The sequence below is a fragment of the Sinohyriopsis cumingii genome, chromosome 4 (genome assembly GCF_028554795.1).
Source record: "Sinohyriopsis cumingii isolate HCF-2022 chromosome 4, ASM2855479v2, whole genome shotgun sequence".
Classification (NCBI taxonomy): Eukaryota; Metazoa; Mollusca; class Bivalvia; order Unionida; family Unionidae; genus Sinohyriopsis; species Sinohyriopsis cumingii.
This window is the reverse complement of record NC_142964.1, coordinates 145166133-145184778: the sequence shown is the minus strand read 5'-3', so window position 1 is coordinate 145184778 and position 18646 is coordinate 145166133. Positions and strand designations below refer to the sequence as shown.

General features: G+C 35.2%; 1 pseudogene; it reads right to left on the bottom strand.

The window, feature by feature from the left end:
• Nucleotides 1-1600: 1600 nt before the first annotated feature.
• LOC149802266 (E3 ubiquitin-protein ligase TRIM33-like) lies at nucleotides 1601-4381 on the bottom strand (annotated as a pseudogene).
• Nucleotides 4382-18646: the final 14265 nt, after the last annotated feature.

Sequence of the window (18646 nt, the reverse complement as noted above, 5' to 3'; positions counted from 1 at the left end):
GTTCCACCTCTTTCCTATGCTATACTACACATTAAATTTTTTTATATTTGTAACGTTTTGCTCTTGACTTGTAAGATCTCAGATGGCTTGTTCAGCCACCATGCATCTGTAATATTAAAAAATAGCTTAGCATTTGTATGATACTGGAGCTCAGTACAATGACATTATCTGCTTGAGTATATCTTATCAAATGCATACTTTTCACGATGCATAAGCGCATGTATGAATAAAGCAGCGACATCTTTTGGTTAGCCAAAGCAAAACTGCAGTAAATTATACTTGCCGATTCTAAATTGTGCTTTGGATTTCCACATGTAATTTCATGCATCACATTTGTATGGTTTTTGCATGGTGTTTCTAACCGATTCTAGTAACGTAACCAAATTTCCAACACATTTTTACAAATATTCCACATTTCTACTGTTCATATTGGTTGGCATTATAAAGCAATAGTTTATAAAGATGCTTTTGCTCGGAAAACGTTTATGCAATTGAAAGCAGAAACGTTTTGATGGATATAGGCTTATATCACAGGGGCTCGTATCGTTGCTTACAATCGACCGGTCATACATGTACAGTACTATATAATAGTATTTATTATATAGTACATGTACGACCGGTCGATTGTAAGCAACGATACGAGCCCCTGTGGCTTATATTGGGTTATAGGAATAACGTTTTGATGGATCTAGGGCTAGGCTTTTATTGGGTTATATGAATAATGTCGCAATGTCTATTTGGTTGCAGTTTGCACTGAAATACCTTTTCCTGCTCCATTTTTTCAATTGCATTATGGCATCCTATGCCTCTTAGAAATTCACTTAGCTCTGGCTCCATCTTCGATCGCTTGCTGAAATTAAATAGAACCGGAAGCCAAGTTAAGCTAGAGTACATGTGCACGAATCAAATTTGGTAGCAGTACCGGGTATGTTTATGTCAATAGTACACTGTACCAAGAGAATACTAAATAGTAACGTGGGCCGAGGTGCTGTATGCAATTATGCCCAACTATTATTTTAGTTTTTTCATAGTCAACTGACCTATGTCCACCTACCCACCATCCCGCAGTGGCGGAGTTTGCTTGGCCTGGGCAGTTGCCCTGCCACAGATTCATTCATTTCCACAAAAAAATATTCGAAACTTGAAATTCATTTGAATACATTAAGAAATAGAGCAATAATCTTGTCATTTTCACTTACGACTGTAAAAATAATGCGTCCATACTCACCTAAAGACGCAGACGATTTGACGACAGAAATTCAAAAACTTCTTCAGGTTGAATGTAAGCAAAGGATTGCCTAAATCACAAATGTATTACGTTTATTGTTTATTCGCAATAAGTATTGCGTTTATTCGCAATCTACTGCGTTTATTCGCAATAGTATTGCGTTTATTCGCAATATATATATTTTTTACAGACACGATTTGGCACTAATGGGCTTCCGTACAAATACATTCAATTGTAACTGATGCTTTCTCTGTGAGACATTACTTTGCCAACTAATGACCCGGTTCAAGCCATCCACCAAGAAAGTAAAACGCATAAAGCGCACATCAGATGAATGTCAGATCCATCAAGAAAATAAATATAACGCATTCGTGTTGTTTTTACTTGAGTAGTTTTATTAAACAGGTGTATTTCCAAAAATCATAAAGTAATTTCTTACAATGTTGCAAATAAGTTAAATTACAGTTCCTGTTCCTGATTTTGTCTGGAAGATCCTTTCTGTTATTAATTGCATGCTGCAGCAAACATAATTCGAACAAAATCAAGACATAACCTTATTTAACTCATCAAAGTACAAACTAGGTCAAACTTGCTCAACAATGTTACAAATGTCAAGTACTTGCGAAAGAAAATATTCGTCGTGGATTATGATCTTGATCTACGACATAAAAGAGACAATATTAGTTTATTAGCTTTGAATGAAATGTTTTTGTTCTGCGTAAAGCTTTTGGACTTGTTTTTTTTTTCTTTTCTATTCAGATGTCAGTTCACCAGCTTAGATATCCTATTATAAAAAATACATTTTGGAACTGCGAGATTAAACTTTAGAAACTAGAACTGTATACAGATAATGTAATCATTAACAATTATAACGCAAAAAAATTTGAAGTTTTTATATATTGGAATTTTAATCCTGATGATCAGCTATTAATACTATAATTGTTCACTTTTTCGATACAATCACTGATATAGCAGTCTAAATATTTTCACTATATTAGATGCTTCTTCAAATACCATGATCATGCTGTTGTTATCATTTAAACATATTCCTAATGGCTTATTAAGCCCATGTTCAGATGAAAGTAATACGCCCAGTTCTCTGCCTTCTTCTGTTATCAGAACTACGGTGTTCGAATCATAACCACAACAGTAGATAATTCCATTCCGATCCAAAGTGATCCCGTATGCTTTTTTCAGATTATCGCTTTCAAATGTATTTAGCCTTCTACCTTTCTTGTCCATCGTTACAATTTTATTTTCGTTTGTGTAGTAGATATTTTCTCCGGCAGGGTTTACACAGTGTGTATTCCAACGATGGGTCAATTTGTCATATGAATCAATCTTCTCAACGATTTTAAATGAGGCATCGGACTTAAGAAGTGAGTCTCTTCCGTTAATACTAACGTCTACGATAATGTTTTGCTGACAAGAAGCTACTCCATAACAATTGAACTTGACATGAATAGTCCTTAGTCGCGTGAGAATATTAGTCACAGCGACAATGTCTATGCTTTCTTCACCAGTAGTAACTGCTGCATTCTGTTGATCAATGACGCAAACGTGTCTCGGCTCGTACACCATATTTAAATGACATGAAAAATGAAAACATTTATCGAAGAGCTTTAACTTTCTATTTTTTTCATCTGATAGTAAAATTTTTCCATCGTGAAGGAAAATGCCTGAATAGATATGACAATCTGTTATGTCATCAGACAATTTAGCATTGATCATAGCTATAGAATCCGGTCGAGCACAAGGAATCAGCATCGCTAATTTGTCAAATGAAAAGGCAGATGACAATCTAGGAATTGGTGATGTCTCACGCGACCACTGACCAAGGCTATTAAGCGAATTAATCATTTTCTCAAAGGGCTCGTCGCAGTGAAATTTAATTTTAATTTCTTCGGATTTCCTTTCCAGTGTGTCATAATTTCTCAAATAGTTTAGTACGTGTTGTGATACTTTTGTCGTTGTCGTGAATAATTCAATTTAATCGGAATTTTTAAGTTCCAATAGCATTTTCTGAGACGTCTCTATTGCGGCAATAGCACTTTTACATTCTACAATATCATCTGAAATAGCCAAAGTTTCCTGTTTACATATTTGTTCTAGTTCTTGTAAAGTAGACAGTTCCAACTGGTCTACATGATCTTTTACTGATTTAGTCAAGTCTTTAATCGTCGTTGTTATGTCTGTGTTCTGTTGAGGAATGGATTCAAGAGTTTTTGTCCTATGTTTAATAAGAGTTAGAAACATCTCCTTTAGTACATCTAAATAGTCCAATGTTGTCTGATTGTGCCCCTTCTCTTTGGTGTCCTTCAGTAAATGTTCCAAGGTAAACAATCCATCGCAATGTCTGTGATATTCAAATGCACATTTACAACAGCAAAGTTCTTTGTGCTGTTGGCATAAATACTTGTACTTTTTTATGTGTTTAGAACACCGGTACATACTGTTTTCAGCAGGATTTAAATTCGGACTAGTTGGCAATGTGTGTATTGTAAATGTGTGGCCCTTGCTCACCTTGAATTTTTTATGACAGTCGTGACACGTTTGACAGAGATACTCCATACATGTGACACAGTAAGCCACTGAGGGTTGGTGCTGATCGTTCGTTAAACATGGTTGACAATAAACAGGGTCATCCTTTTTGGATTGGTCTGACGCCAAAAGTCCAATAACAATGGAATTTGGTGGAAGGTTTGAAGACCAGTCTTCAGTGGTCCGGTCTGAGGCAGGTGCTGGGGTAGGACTTCTACATACGGGGCACGAAATAATATCTAGTAGTGTCCCTTCCTCTCTCAGACCGCTTACATGTTTGCTAATACACTTCTCACAAAATGTGTGTAAACAGGCCAATACTTTCGGTGATTCGAATGTTTCCAAACATATAGGGCAGTTCAACTGTTTATCCATATCGTCCTGACCTTCTGCCATTGTAAAACTCATTACTTCCTCGTTGTGAATGTGAAGACGATGTACATTACACAAGAAATACGACAGCTTGAGCTAACTGTGAATTGGAGACTCGTTGCAACACGTTATGCAAATATGTTAATACAGTCAAAATATCAAATGCTCAGCTCAGTGTCATTTGCCCGTGGTTTAGAATATCGATCGTTCTCGCCATTGTACTGTCAAGATTATGTCTCACCCTAGTACATTGTGATCACGTGGTCTCTAACACATAGGAAAACTACTATATGTCACGTGACATAGACAAGCATTTGAACTATATGAAGGTATATTGCGTGTATGACAAAAACATTATATAAAACAACAACAAAAATCAGAGCCCCGCGAATACACTTTCTTTTTTTTCACTCAGAAATCCCTTGCAAAATGATCAATAAATGCTTTGCATTCCATCACTCTACAAGAACAAAAAGGAAAGAGCAAGAATAAGGTTTATCTTTATAATTATTTACTTATCATCGTCGTCATCAATATAATTATCTATAAGCTTTAAATATTAAGCAGTGCTACCTTTTTGGCCTCAACATTATGTATTTTATATCTCTTGAGTTAAACACTGCCAGAATGGCTAACAAGGTAAAATAAAAAAACGGCACAAATAGGCGAAATAATGCATTCGATTATAAATTAAGTGATCGAAAGGAAAAATTAATTTGTCATGCCCAGTATTTAAGGAAAAGTAATAGTAAGCAATTTTGATAGCAACTAAAATACCTTCAAACTCCCGGTAAAGGTTACCTGTTTGAAGGAATCACTTGTTTTAGCGGTCAGGTTTACCAAACTATGTAAAATTAACCTATTGTAAGCAATCACCTGTCTTCAAAGGCCACTTTTTAATAATTTCCTGGAGTTGGTGTCTTGGTATATATTTGACTGTATGAGTATAAACAGATCCGATCAAGCAATAACACGTGTACTATGATTAGACTGATTTTTCATCAACCGTGGGCTGATCCAGAAATATCGCTTAAGGAGGGGGTGAGGGGCGTAAACAATCATGAAAGGAGTGAGTGGGATGGAACCAATGGTGGGAAACCAGGACGCGAATAGCCGGGAAACTCGGAAGCTCGTGCATTTTAAGATTTTTTTCTTTTTTCTTCAAGGTATACTTTAAAACGATCTAAATGCAAATGAATTGTACGCTAGGAAACGTTCTGGTGATTTTAGTCCTAATTTACTCGTTCTATTATTTGAGTCGTATGGGGGCGGTAATTTGGTCATTAAAATTTTTCTATTTCGTGTTAATACTACTTTTTAATTAAAATTTATTTATAGCCATTGAATCATCATTTTCATTTATTAAGTGCATATATTAATATGTCTTACACAAGAAGACTGTAGAGACCCAAGCCATGAGCAGAATAAGGGAATGAATGATGCAGACGGCACGTGATCATGAAAGGATTATAGTTTGATCCAGTTTTGTGAACTACAACACACTAAAACTGCCTGAATTCCTCATTCATATTGCTTCAGAATACGATGATACACACACACAAGGAACAGCATGAAAAAGCAAACATTTCTTCTGTGATTAGCTAACGAGAAAATCTAAAACGCATAGCTGAATCCTATCCATGACCAGGCCTGGTTAGTCTGTGTTTATTTGCTAAAAGAACAGAAACCCCGGTTTTCACGACTGAATGGGCGCTCGGATTGAATGTTCCTTTGATAAGTTATTATTCAAGCTCGATAGTGGATGAACGTTTTCCGCAAGCTTCTCCAGCCTAACCCTAAAAGATAGTGTTTTCCGTTCTTCCGTGTACATACACTGAGCTAAGTTGATCGACGCGTCTTCAATGATGATTATGTTCACTTCCCTTTGTCCTGTAATGTGATGACCTAACCTATCTGTATACCGTATTCAGCACTAAATGCCTGCACACCACACACTATGCTGGTTCAAAGCACAACCAGTACATGTGTATACGTTTTAGGCTGGTAACTAGAATGTTGTTTAATGTGAAGCCCATATCATGGAACGGTGTCATTGCGTTCTCTCTCTCTCTCTCTCTCTCTCAATTATATACAATGACAATAATAATAATAATAATAATAATAATAATAATGACTTTGTATAGCGCCTAATCTTTAAAAGCTCTAAGCGCTTTACATCAGGCAACACCTATATAATAATGTGATTACAAAAAACAAACACCATGAAATTAGAAAAAAAGAAAACATGCTGAAAATATTTAAGATAAGGAAACATTATTAGTCTTTAATTCTGTTATTGCAATCGAAATAGATTTTTTTTTGTTGTTGAGTTTAATTATAGTGGCGTGCGCACAATTGTGCATGTGCCACTTTTTTCGGACTGCACCGCAGCCTGCTAGTTGTTCCTGGGGAAGGGGATGGTGCCACCTACCCCAGGCTTTTATGGATTCAAGGAACCCTGATAGTTTGGCCTCAATCTGGGGTCCATAAAGGTCCCTACAGTTGAATGGTTGGCTGTCATTAGTGGGAAGGAGAGCTCGGGAACGGTCCTGCTTGCTTTACATCGCTGGTTTCCTGTTCGTTTGCCTGGTGTTTCTTGCAATTTTTTTAATATTTTTTTTTCGAATTTTTTTTTTTTTCTTCTTCAAAATGTTCTAAAAGGAGGGGGGATGTTCTATGCTGTTTATAGAGGTTCTTAGTAGAAATCATGTATGAAGAGAGATTTTCAAGGTTATTATGGTATTACTAGTCGAGGTGTTTAGATATTACCTCTTTAAGTTATTTATTAATTAACGTTTTTAGAGATTGAATGTTATTTATACTTTATTTAGCAAGAGACCGGAGTCCTAGCCGATTACACGGTTCGTTAAGGACATCTAGGACCGGAATCCTAGCTGATTACTCGGTTCGTTAAGGACATCTAGGACATCCGATTTTGCGGTTTCCTTAGTTTTTTATAGGTGCTTCTTAAGTGAATTATTTATTAATACTTTTATAAAATTGAATGATATGTTATGGGTTTTTATGTGGTGGCTTCTAAATTTATTTAGCTAGTTACTGGGTCTTTTGGTTTTGTGGGGATAGTAATTATATTTTGTTCATAAGTCCTGCTGAGTCTATGAATTGATTTATATTTTTATATGCTGATTGTTTATTTTTATTAGAGTCCATAAGTAACTCTGGGTATGTGTGTGGTGATCCAATCTCTTTTTGGTTTTTGATAAATATTTTCCGAGCGGGTTGATATTTTGGGTATATTTTGAATACGTGGTGTAGATCTTCGGTGGTGTGGCAGTTAAAGCAGTTAATGGTTGCTGGTTTGGGTCCTATAAACCTTCCAAAACTGCTTGCTAGTTTAGTTTTTCCAGTTATTATCCTGTTTATGGTTTTCTGTTCTAAATAGGTACCCTTAGGTAGCTGTATGTTCCTATCTACGTTTTTTTTTGGGGTTTCATAGTGCTTTTTACCTTTTGTGGAGGAGTTCCAAAAATCTTGCCATGTTTGGTCTATATATGTTTGTGCGAAGCTTATTGCTTCTGTAGAGCTATAGTTAAGTTTGATAGAGTTTTGATCTCCTAGTTTGGTTTTTGCAACTTTGTCTGCTGTTTCGTTGCCAGAGATTCCAATGTGCGACGGTATCCACATGAGCTCGACTAATTGATGTGCTGTGGTGATATCGTCGATTAATTGGCATGCTCTGTCGAGGAATTGTTCTCTAGAGTGTGTATTGCGATTTTTGATTGATTTGATAACGCTTAGGGAATCGCTTATAATGACTGCTTTAGGTATTTGGTTGTCTTTGATCCATTGTAGTGATTCAAGTATAACCCAGAATTCAGTGGTGTAAATGGAGCAATAGTCAGGTAATCTGGATCCCGTTTGTATACTGAATTCAGGAATGACTATTGCTGCTGCTGTTCTTGGTGGGTTGTTTGTTTTTGATCCATCGGTATATATTTTAACATAGTCCGGGTATTTTGGTTGATTTCGTTTACCAGTACAGGTTTTAGTAAGTTTTCTTGTCCTTCTTTATTGCCTAATTTGGTAGCTTCAATGTTAATCCTTGGTGGCTTTTGTAACCATGGTGATTTGTTCTGGTCTGTATTGTTTGTTACCTGTTTTTTAGTAGAGGTATCTTTTCTCTTAGTTCAAGGATTACTTTGCCACTTGGTGTGATAGGTATGATTTTGGGTTTGAAGACAACTTTACACTTATTTATAGCTATTTTGGTGGGATGGTTGTCTGGGTGGGTATCTAATCGAACGGAGTATCGGAGGAGCAGTTCTTGCCTACGTAATTTTAAGGGTAGTTCTCCTGTTAGTGTTTGTAGTTCTTCTAATGATGTTGAGGGGAGTGTTCCTGTGCATAATAGTAAGGCTTTTCTCTGGATAGTGTCAAGTTTTTGTAGTACAGGTTGCTTAGCCGAGTTATTTGCTTGGCAACCGTAATCCAATTTTGATCTAATTAGGCTTTTATATATCGTGAGGAGGGTTTCCTGGTTGGATCCCCAGTCAGTCCCTGTGATGTCCCTGAGTAAATTGAGATCTTTGTTACAATTCTGGGTGAGTTGTTCAGTGTGCTGTTTCCATGTGAGGTGGTTGTCAAAGAACATTCCTAGGAATTTTACTACTGTTACGTATTTGATTAATTGATTTTGTATACAGAAGTTTGGATAGACTAGGTTGTTATTTCGTTTGGGGGTGAACATGATTGCCACAATTTTTTCATGAGATATTTTGAAACCCCATTTGTCCGCCCATCTCCCTATGTTGTCTAGGCTCTGCTGGATTTCTTTAACTACTGTGTTATTGGCAGGATTTATATTCCTCCATATGTCACTATCATCTGCAAATTGTGACAAGTTTATTTTTGCGGAGGCTGCATTGAAGTCAAGGTCCTTTACCATTAGGTTAAATAGTAAGGGACTTATTACACTGCCTTGCGGTGTTCCATTTTCAAGTGAATATTCTTCCGAAAGGGTGTTGCCTATTCTTGTGGTAATTTTCCGGCCTGTGAGGAAATCGCCAATCCAGTTGAACAAGCGTCCAGTTATTCCAAATTGGTTTAATTTGGCCATTAGTCCATTGGTCCATACTAGATCAAACGCTTTTTCTAGGTCTAAAAAAACCGCTATGAGGTTGCGATCGGTTTTCCTATGTGCGTTAAAAGCGAGTTTGATGTCTGTTTCCAATCTGAGAAGTTGGTCAGTGGTGGACCGTTTGTTCCGAAAGCCACATCGATTTATGGAGAATAGGTTATTGGTTTCTAGGTGGTGTTTTAACCTATTTGCGATTATTGTCTCCATTATTTTGCAAATATTGTTCGTAAGGGAGATGGGTCGGTACGAATTTATGTTGATGGGATCTTTACCTAACTTGGGGATTGGTATTACTATGGCCTGTTTCCATTTGGTGGGTAGTTGGCCTTTATCCCATATCCTATTAAAGAGTTTGATTATGGCTATTGTTATATTGATAGGTAGTTTTTTGTAGATAATGTAACCTAACTGATCCTTACCAGGGGATGTTTCGTTTTTGGATCGTAGGGCTATCTTCCATCCATGTACTGTGATGTCGCTATTTAGGTGAGATTCTTTTGTTCCTTGGAATTGAAACATTTGAGGTTGGGTTCCCTCCATTAGTTTTTTGTGTTCTTGAAAGTTTCTGGTGTGATTATTGTTGCTACTCATGTTCGAAAAATGCTTCGCTAGGAGGTCTGCCTTATCTTTATTTGTTATGGCATTTTTAATTTTTGGGGCTGAGGTAGTTGGTTTCCCTTTTATGGCTTTTATCTTGACCCATATTTGTTTTGAGTTTGATTTTAGACTCAGTTTAGAGCAAAAGGTTTGCCATAGATTAATTTTAGCAGTTTTTATAGTTTGTTTTAGTGCTTTTTCTTTATCTTTATATTGCTGGAAGTAGATAGCATTTTTGGTCCGTTTATATTTATTTAAGGCCCTTTTTTGTCTTTATGTGCTATAGTGCACTGTTTAGTCCACCATGGTACAGGGTTTTTATTTTGGATATTAGTTGTCTTTGGTATGCATAGGTTAGCTGCTTCTATAATTGTGTCTGTTATGTTATCATAATACATGTCAATACTTGGGCTTTCTAAGTTATCTGGATTTACTCTAGCTAGTAGTAATTGGAATTGGTCCCAGTCTGCCTGTTGGTACCTCCATTTAGGTGGGGTTATTTTGGAATGTATTGAGTTTTTGTTTGAATGTTGAATGTGATGGGAAAATGGTCACTTCCTAACGTATCTTCCTGATCCACCCACCAATTTGTGATTTGAGCCAATTTTGGGGTAGTGATGGTTAGGTCTATGGCTGAGAGAGTGCCATCCTCGGGGTTTAATCTAGTGTTCGACCCGTCATTTAAGCTGACCAGATTGTTCTCAGTTATCCATTTTTCAACCATTTTCCCTCTTTGATCTTTCTTTTTACCTCCCCATAATTCACTGTGTGCGTTGAAGTCGCCACAGATCATTAGATTGTTGTTGTTGTTATTAGTGATTGCCTTTAGTGAGATTAGGTTGATAGGGCAGAAGGTACCCCCTGGGTCGTATGCATTTATTACTTGAATGTTTGTGGTTCCCATATTTATCATTGCTGACATTATCTCTTTGCTATTATTGATGTTTAGGTTAGGGGGTACTTCTATTACTTCATAGTAGGTTAGTGTATCTATTAACAAAATTGCTGTCCACCCCTTTTCTGCCCCATGGGTCTGTTTTTAAAGATTCCCTGGGTATAGCCTTGTAGTTTGGGCAGGCGTTTGTGTTCTTGTGTTATGAGGGTTTCCTGTCGGCAGATTACGTCTGGTTTTACGGCCATATTATTCAGTTTGTTGTGCAGTTCTGATAGGTTTTTAAAGATTCCTCTGCAGTTCCATTGCCAGATGGTGATTTTATTATTTTTTTTTTGTACTATTCATTTTTGACCTTGTCTTTATCTGTTAGTCTTGTGGTCCAAACAGCTAGTATGGTGAAAATAGTTTTGAGGGTTCTCATTATGCTACTGAGATCTTGCATTAGGGTTCCTGTTGTTAGGTTCATTACTTCCTGTATTAATTCTGTGTTGGGGTGTGGGTTAGGTTTGGGGATGTTTGGGGTGACAGTTTTGTTTGTATCTGGAGTGTTATCAGGGTGGTCATGGTTTGTTACAATGTGGGTTGTAGTTTTTGGTTCTTTTGTTTCCTGATTCGAGCGTATGTTTTGTGGTGCAATGTTTTCCCTTCTGATTCTGCGTGGAGAGTTTTAAGAGTGCTATTGAATTATATCACTGTGTCTTTGTGTCTAAGTTCAGTGGGCAATTCGTTCCACTTTACTGGGCCTTGGTACGCAAAAGAACGTTGTCCATATGTATGGAAGACCAGAGCTGTCATAAGATAAGAATTTGTATTATATATTGTGCATTTGTACTTATATGATGTGCAAACTTCTTTATATGCTGTGCTTTCTTCCTTTATATGCTGTGCTTTTGTACTTATATGATGTGCAAACTTCTTTATATGCTGTGCTTTCTTCTTTATATGATGTACAAACTTCATTATATGCTGTGCATCATATAAGGAAGAAAGCACAGCATATAAAGAAGAAAGCACATCATATAAGGAAGAAAACACAGCATATAAAGAAGTTTGCACATCATATAAGTACAAAAGCACGGCATATAAAGAAGTTTGCACATCATATAAGGAAGAAAGCACAGCATATAAAGAAGTTTGCACATCATATAAGGAAGAGAGCACAGCATATAATGAAGTTTGCACATCATATAAGTACAAAAGCACATCATATAACGAAGTTTGCACATCATATAAGTACAAATGCACATAATACAAAGAAGTTTGCACATCATATAATGAAGAAAGCACAGCATATAATGAAGTTTGCACATCATATAAGTACAAAAGCACAGCATATAAAGAAGTTTGCACATCATATAAGTACTAATGCACGTCACATAATAAAAATTCTCATCTTAAGACAGCTCTGGCGTTCCATATGTATAATTTCGTTTTCATCGTGGGAATAATGAGAATACGAGTGTCAAAAGAGGAGCATACGGAGCCCTAGAGAGGACACGAGATAAAAAATATTATTTTGTTCCCTCAAACTAGTATTTCGTTTCCTCAAAATAATAATTCGTTCCATCAAATTAATATTTCGTTCCCTCAAATTCCTAATTCGTTAGCACAAGTTTTTATTTTGTTCCCTCAAGTTAATATTCGTTACCTCAAATTAATAATTTGTTCCCTCAAGTTATCATTTCGTTTCCTCAAATTAATATTTCATTCCCTAAAAATAATAAGTCGTTCCCTCAAAATTAACATTTCGTTCCCTCAAATTGTTAATTCGTTTGAACAAGTTAATATTTTGTTCACCCAAGTTATTATTCGTTCCCTCAAATTAATAATTTGTTCCCTGAAGTTAGCATTTCTTTCCCTCAAATTAATATTTCGTTCCCTCAAAATAATAATTTGTTCCCTCAAGTTAGCATTTCGTTCCCTCAAAATAATAATTCGTTCATCAGTTTAACATTTCATTCCCTGCAATTGCTAATTCGTTCGCACAAGTTATTATTCGTTCCCTCAAATTAATAAGTTGTTCCCTCAAATTAATATTTCGTTCCCTCAAAATAATAATTTGTTCCCTCAAGTTAGCATTTTGTTCCCTCAAAATGATAATTCGTTCCATCAGTTTAACATTTCGTTCCCTGCAATTGCTAATTCGTTCGCACAAGTTATTATTCGTTCCCTCAAATTAATATTTCGTTCCTTCAAATTAACAATTCTTTCCCTCAAAATAATTATTCGTTCCCTCAGATTATTTTTTCGTTCTCTCAAGTTGTTAACTTGTTCCCTCAAATTAATATTCTGTAAATAGAAACATTGAATTCGTCTGCAGCTCAATAGAGGGACGCTTGTCGGCGATATTTGTTCAGGTGTGGACACCAGGTTACTATTTAGTTTAGATGATGAATGCCATTTGTAAGCGAGCTATGTAATTATAATGTGATATTTTGTGATAAATGATTTTCAATGGTTCCTTCATTTTTACATGGCAGATATCTGGAATTGTAATGATGTAAGATGAATTCGAGAAGCCCATTGTGGACTATACTTTTCTTTTTGGTTGTTTTTTAATTGAAGTGTTCTTTTCTTTAAATGTATGAACGATCGTTAGATTTTTATTGTTGACTGAATATGAATTCAAATTATTCTTCAAATACCAAATACGAAAGAGACTTTCGCTTAAAAACTATACAATAGTCCTGAACGCTGTATTATCGCGGTACTTGATGTTCTTATTGGTACATATTAAAACTGTTTTGACAAATGCTGCTTACTTATAATTTGTAAAGTTTCAATGACTTTCCCGCTTTCTATACCTATAAAAAAAGTCTTTGTCAATCGAAGCGCGTAAATGTAATTAAAACAACATTTGGTAGCTGACCCAGATTAACGTAACATGAGGGAACAACTCTATTATCGTAGTATTTGCCTAACTTAGGTATTATAACACGCACGTATTATAATAATCATGAATTGCAACTTATCTGTGAGAAGGAATGTCCATGTTTGTATTGGCAGAATATTTCAACAATAAACAAAAGGGTCCAATCATCAAAAATTCAAATGGAACACACACATGTAATTAAGTAGAAATCTAGGAATAACAACATTACAAAATAAATTATTATTTTACTTTATATGAATTTTAATCGCAATGTAGGCAAGCAAATATAAATATATAAAATATTAATATTATTATTATTATTATTATTGAACTATTACTGATTTCAAGAAGGTTTAACTGTTGTTGTTTTCATATTTAATACGAGAAGTACGATCATAAGCCGCATGTTGTCAGTTGTGGTCCATATTGGCTACCATAAAATGAAATTGCAACCTTAACCATGTAAGGATGCGTGTGTGTGATTTAGATTTTTAATGTAGCTTTTTTATTCAGTCATATCGCTACGATGTCTGCAGTGTGGCAGTTTATAGTAATGTCTAGCACTGAGGCACCATGCTGCAGACATGTAGCACAGTGTCTAATCCAGTCACATTATCCTGCCACCAGGCCAACCAGTCCTAACACTAACCTCTTAATGCTGAGCACCTAATGACACAGCTACTAGTAGCATTTTTATAAGTCTTTGGTATGACTCGTTCATGGTTCAAACACACGACCGCCCACGTCCAAGAGAGACTCTCTAAACACTAGGCCACCTGATGGGTCTGTAAGGACATGTTTGTCACCATCAGCAAATGACCTATAATCATCAAACATCAGACGATATGCTGAATATATTTCGTAATCAAAGCCAGTGCAGGTATAGAAGGTTAAACTGAAGTTTTGTATATGATGAACGGAATTGCATGCACTTTACAAAAAAGCGATGTTCATTCTTTTTCATTGTGAACTTATAAAAAATATTGCCATTTTAGATGAATTAAAATTGTGCTATAAGATATTTGCATCCTTACTGGCTACAGGTTTACATCTGTAAACAACCACTAAAAGGCATGTGTCCAAAATCAAATTGGAAAATCCTGCTTGCTGCGATAATATAGAGTCCGTGATAATACAGTGTTGGAGTATAAACAGAGATAAAAAATACAAATGTGAAGTCTTTTTGTAAATATGCCCACGGAATTTTGTTGTCAATACATCCAGAAGACAAAGTATAGATCTATGTAGATCCACATATATTGAACTTCCTACAAAATGTAAAATTTAAAACTAACTTCAAATTCCAATTTTGTATTATAGAATAGATAAAGTGCGCTGAAGAGAACCATACAACATACAAATGTGAGTTATGTAGTCTCTTGATTTGCAGAACAAAATCGTGTCCTTTTTTGCAGAATTATGTGAGAATCAATATATATTGTAAACCAGTGATACAAAATAGGGAATGTTTGATGAAATATTTGCTCTGGGTGACTACCTTTTGAGGTAATGATAATTTAAGTCGAATAGACCACTTGACAAACTTGATTTATTTTTTGTATTAATATATATATATATATATATATATATATATATATATATATATATATATATATATATATATATATATATATATAATAGCATAAAGCATTAGCTCTAAAGAAAAAAGAATTAGACTAGCAACATAAAATAAGAATTCAACCTCAGTTAATTGAAAAATATTATTACAAATTCAGATGACTCAATTTATGTTAATGCAAGCATGCATTACTATACTAGTGTGTTTTTATATTCATGCAGGATTAAACCTGTGTTATTATTAATATGCAGGATTATACCTGTGTTATTATTAATATGCAGGATTATACCTGTGTTATTATTAATATGTAGGATAATATCTGTGTTATTATTAATATGTAGGATTATATCTGTGTTATTATTAATATGTAGGATTATACCTGTGTTATTATTAATATGCAGGATTATACCTGTGTTATTATTAATATGTAGGATTATATCTGTGTTATTATTAATATGCAGGATTATACCTGTGTTATTATTAATATGCAGGATTATACCTGTGTTATTATTAATATGCAGGATTATACCTGTGTTATTATTAATATGTAGGATTATATCTGTGTTATTATTAATATGCAGGATTATACCTTTATTATTCTGTTTGTTATTATAAGCATGCAGGAATATACCTTGTGTTGTTATAATGATGCAGGATTATACATTTGGAGTATGATAAGCATGTAGGATTACACGTGTTTTTTATAAGCATGCAGGATTATACAAATTTGTTATTATACGCATGTAGGATTATACCTTTGTGTTGTTCTAATGGTGCAGGATTATACCTTTTGGAGTTTTATAAGCATGCAGTATTAAACATGTGTGTTATTATAAGCATGCAGGATTATACATGTGTGTTATTATAAGCTTGCAGGATTACACGTGTGCTATTATAAGAATGCAGGATTATACCTAAGTTTATTATAAGCATGCAGGATTATAAATGTGTGTTACTATAAGCATGCAGGATTATACTTGTGTTGTATTATAAGCATGCATGCTCATACCTGTCTGTTATTATAAGCATGCAGGATTGGTATCCCACTCGAAATTTCCCTGCCTGTTATTTCAATAGTGTAGCTAGAAAACAGCTGGCTTCACAATGTCAACACTTCATATTTCTATAAATAGTCTGTCTAATATCAGTACCAAGTCTTTTCCAGTATCAGCAATAGTGCAAGTTTAATAATCCCACTGTAGTTACAGCTTTTTGATGCATCCTATACAACAATAATTTTAGAACATTAATGTTGGTTTAACTATAGCAAAAATCCATTTTTATGACTTCAACGTCACATGGCCATTATGGCTAAATTAATGACAGTAATACCACCATTAACATCTCGAAATCCTTGAATGAATGGCTTTTATCCCTGATGTGATGCACATTTGATCTTTAATAAAAGGCATATCAGTAAGAAATAGCTACTGTAATTACCACTGTATTTACCTACACCCTAAAATGCAAACAATTATGCCTGATATGACTTTTCCATATTTACCTATATATTTACTCACACACAAAAATGCAAACAGTTATGCCTGATACGACATTGCTGTAATTACCTATGTATTTATCCACACCCAAAATGCAAACAGTTATGCCTGATATGACTGATGCAATAACCTGTGTATTTACCCACACCCAAATACAAACAGTTATGTCTGATATGACTTTGCCATAATTACCTATGTATCTACCCAACCCTAATGCAAACAGTTATGCCTGGTATGACTGATGTAATTACCTGTGTATTTACCCACACCCAAATACATACAGTCATGTCTGATATGACTTTGCCATAATTACCAATGTATTTACCCAACCCAAATGCAAACAGTTATGCCTGATATTACTTTGCCATAATTACCTATGTATTTACCAACACCCAAATCCAAACAGTTATATGACTGTTGTTAGTGGACTGGCAGGGTCCATAATGTTTGTTCAACCAGTAATTTCTAAAAATGCTGTTGAACCTTATCCTCCTGATAAAAGACCTGGGCCAATGCAATCCACAGTTGCATATGCATAAAGTATATTTGAATCTGCACTACATGTGTACCCTGCCAACTTGATAGTTGGATTGCATTTAAATATCCGCACATTCCAGAATGGATTAAAAAACAGCTTGCAAGATACGTTTGAAATTTTTGGACAGTATTTGAACAGATAATTATTTTCCTTCACCCATCTCTCTGGCCGAGCAAACTTTAAAATAATTTTCACTTGTGTGAAGGTACTATTAGCTAAATATTAACTAAGTTTATATGCTGTTCCATCAGTCACTTACAAAAATTCTTCTGTTTTATTAATTTTTCAACATATTGTTTAACGTAAACCGTTTGGAAGGCTGTGCTTCTCTCTCTCCTAACTTAGAATTTGAAAGATGCGTTCTAACTTGCTCCAATAAAGGGCTGAATACTTTAATTTAGCAGATTTCAGTTACGTGGAAGAAGATATAGTATATTTCCATTACAGTTCTTGGACGCTAGTGTATGTGTCTTTGGAATGTAACATATATACCACAGTAGGTGTCTTTGGAATGTAACGTGGATACCACAGTAGGTGTCTTTGGAATGTAACGTGGATACCAATGTATGGGTCTTTACAATGTAAAACGGATACCAGTGTATGTGTCTCTGCAATGTCAAACATATACTAGGGTAGAAGTTCAAATAAATGTGTACTCCTTTTTGTGATAACCTTCCAGGCAAGCTTAAATATAGAACCGTCAGGTGAATAAGAGCATGCTAATTGCAGAATTTGTAAATTCTGTCAGAAAAAAATTCATCCGGACATGTTTATGTGTTTTCTGCATCTACATGTGATGACATTTGAGACACGCTAAAAATGTACGATCTTTTTCAATTAGATAGATCTTCACTATCCATAAAGCTCACCTATCAAATACACCAGATTAGTCAGTGTCAGTTTTAAATTTATATATTCTTCGTTCGGGCTATAGCGGATAAAAGCTTGTCCATAACAGTCATAAATGAGTGTTTTCGGTTCTCCTGTGAACGTGCACAGAGAAACGCTCGTATATTTGAACGATTGCTTGTATTTCGTCACATGCTTATCTAATATTCAACTAGTAATGCATGGATATATATGCAGCAGACAACTTAGCTGATATGGTTCACTTCCTTTTTACCCATAATTTGATGACCTACCCTACACACATACCGTATTCAGAACGAACAAATGCCTGCACACAACATGCTATGCTGGTTCAAAGCACAGACTTGTACCAAGTGTATACGTTTTAGGTTCATAACTAGGAGGTTTATTATCAAGCCCAATCCATGAAACAGTGTCACTGCGTTCTCTCTCTCTCTCTCTCTCTCTCTCTCTCTCTCTCTTATTTGTATATGGCAATAATGATATATACGTTGTTGAAATATAATTGGTTTTCCAACGGAACGAGATTGTGTATGCGACAGTCAAGTCATCTTGCT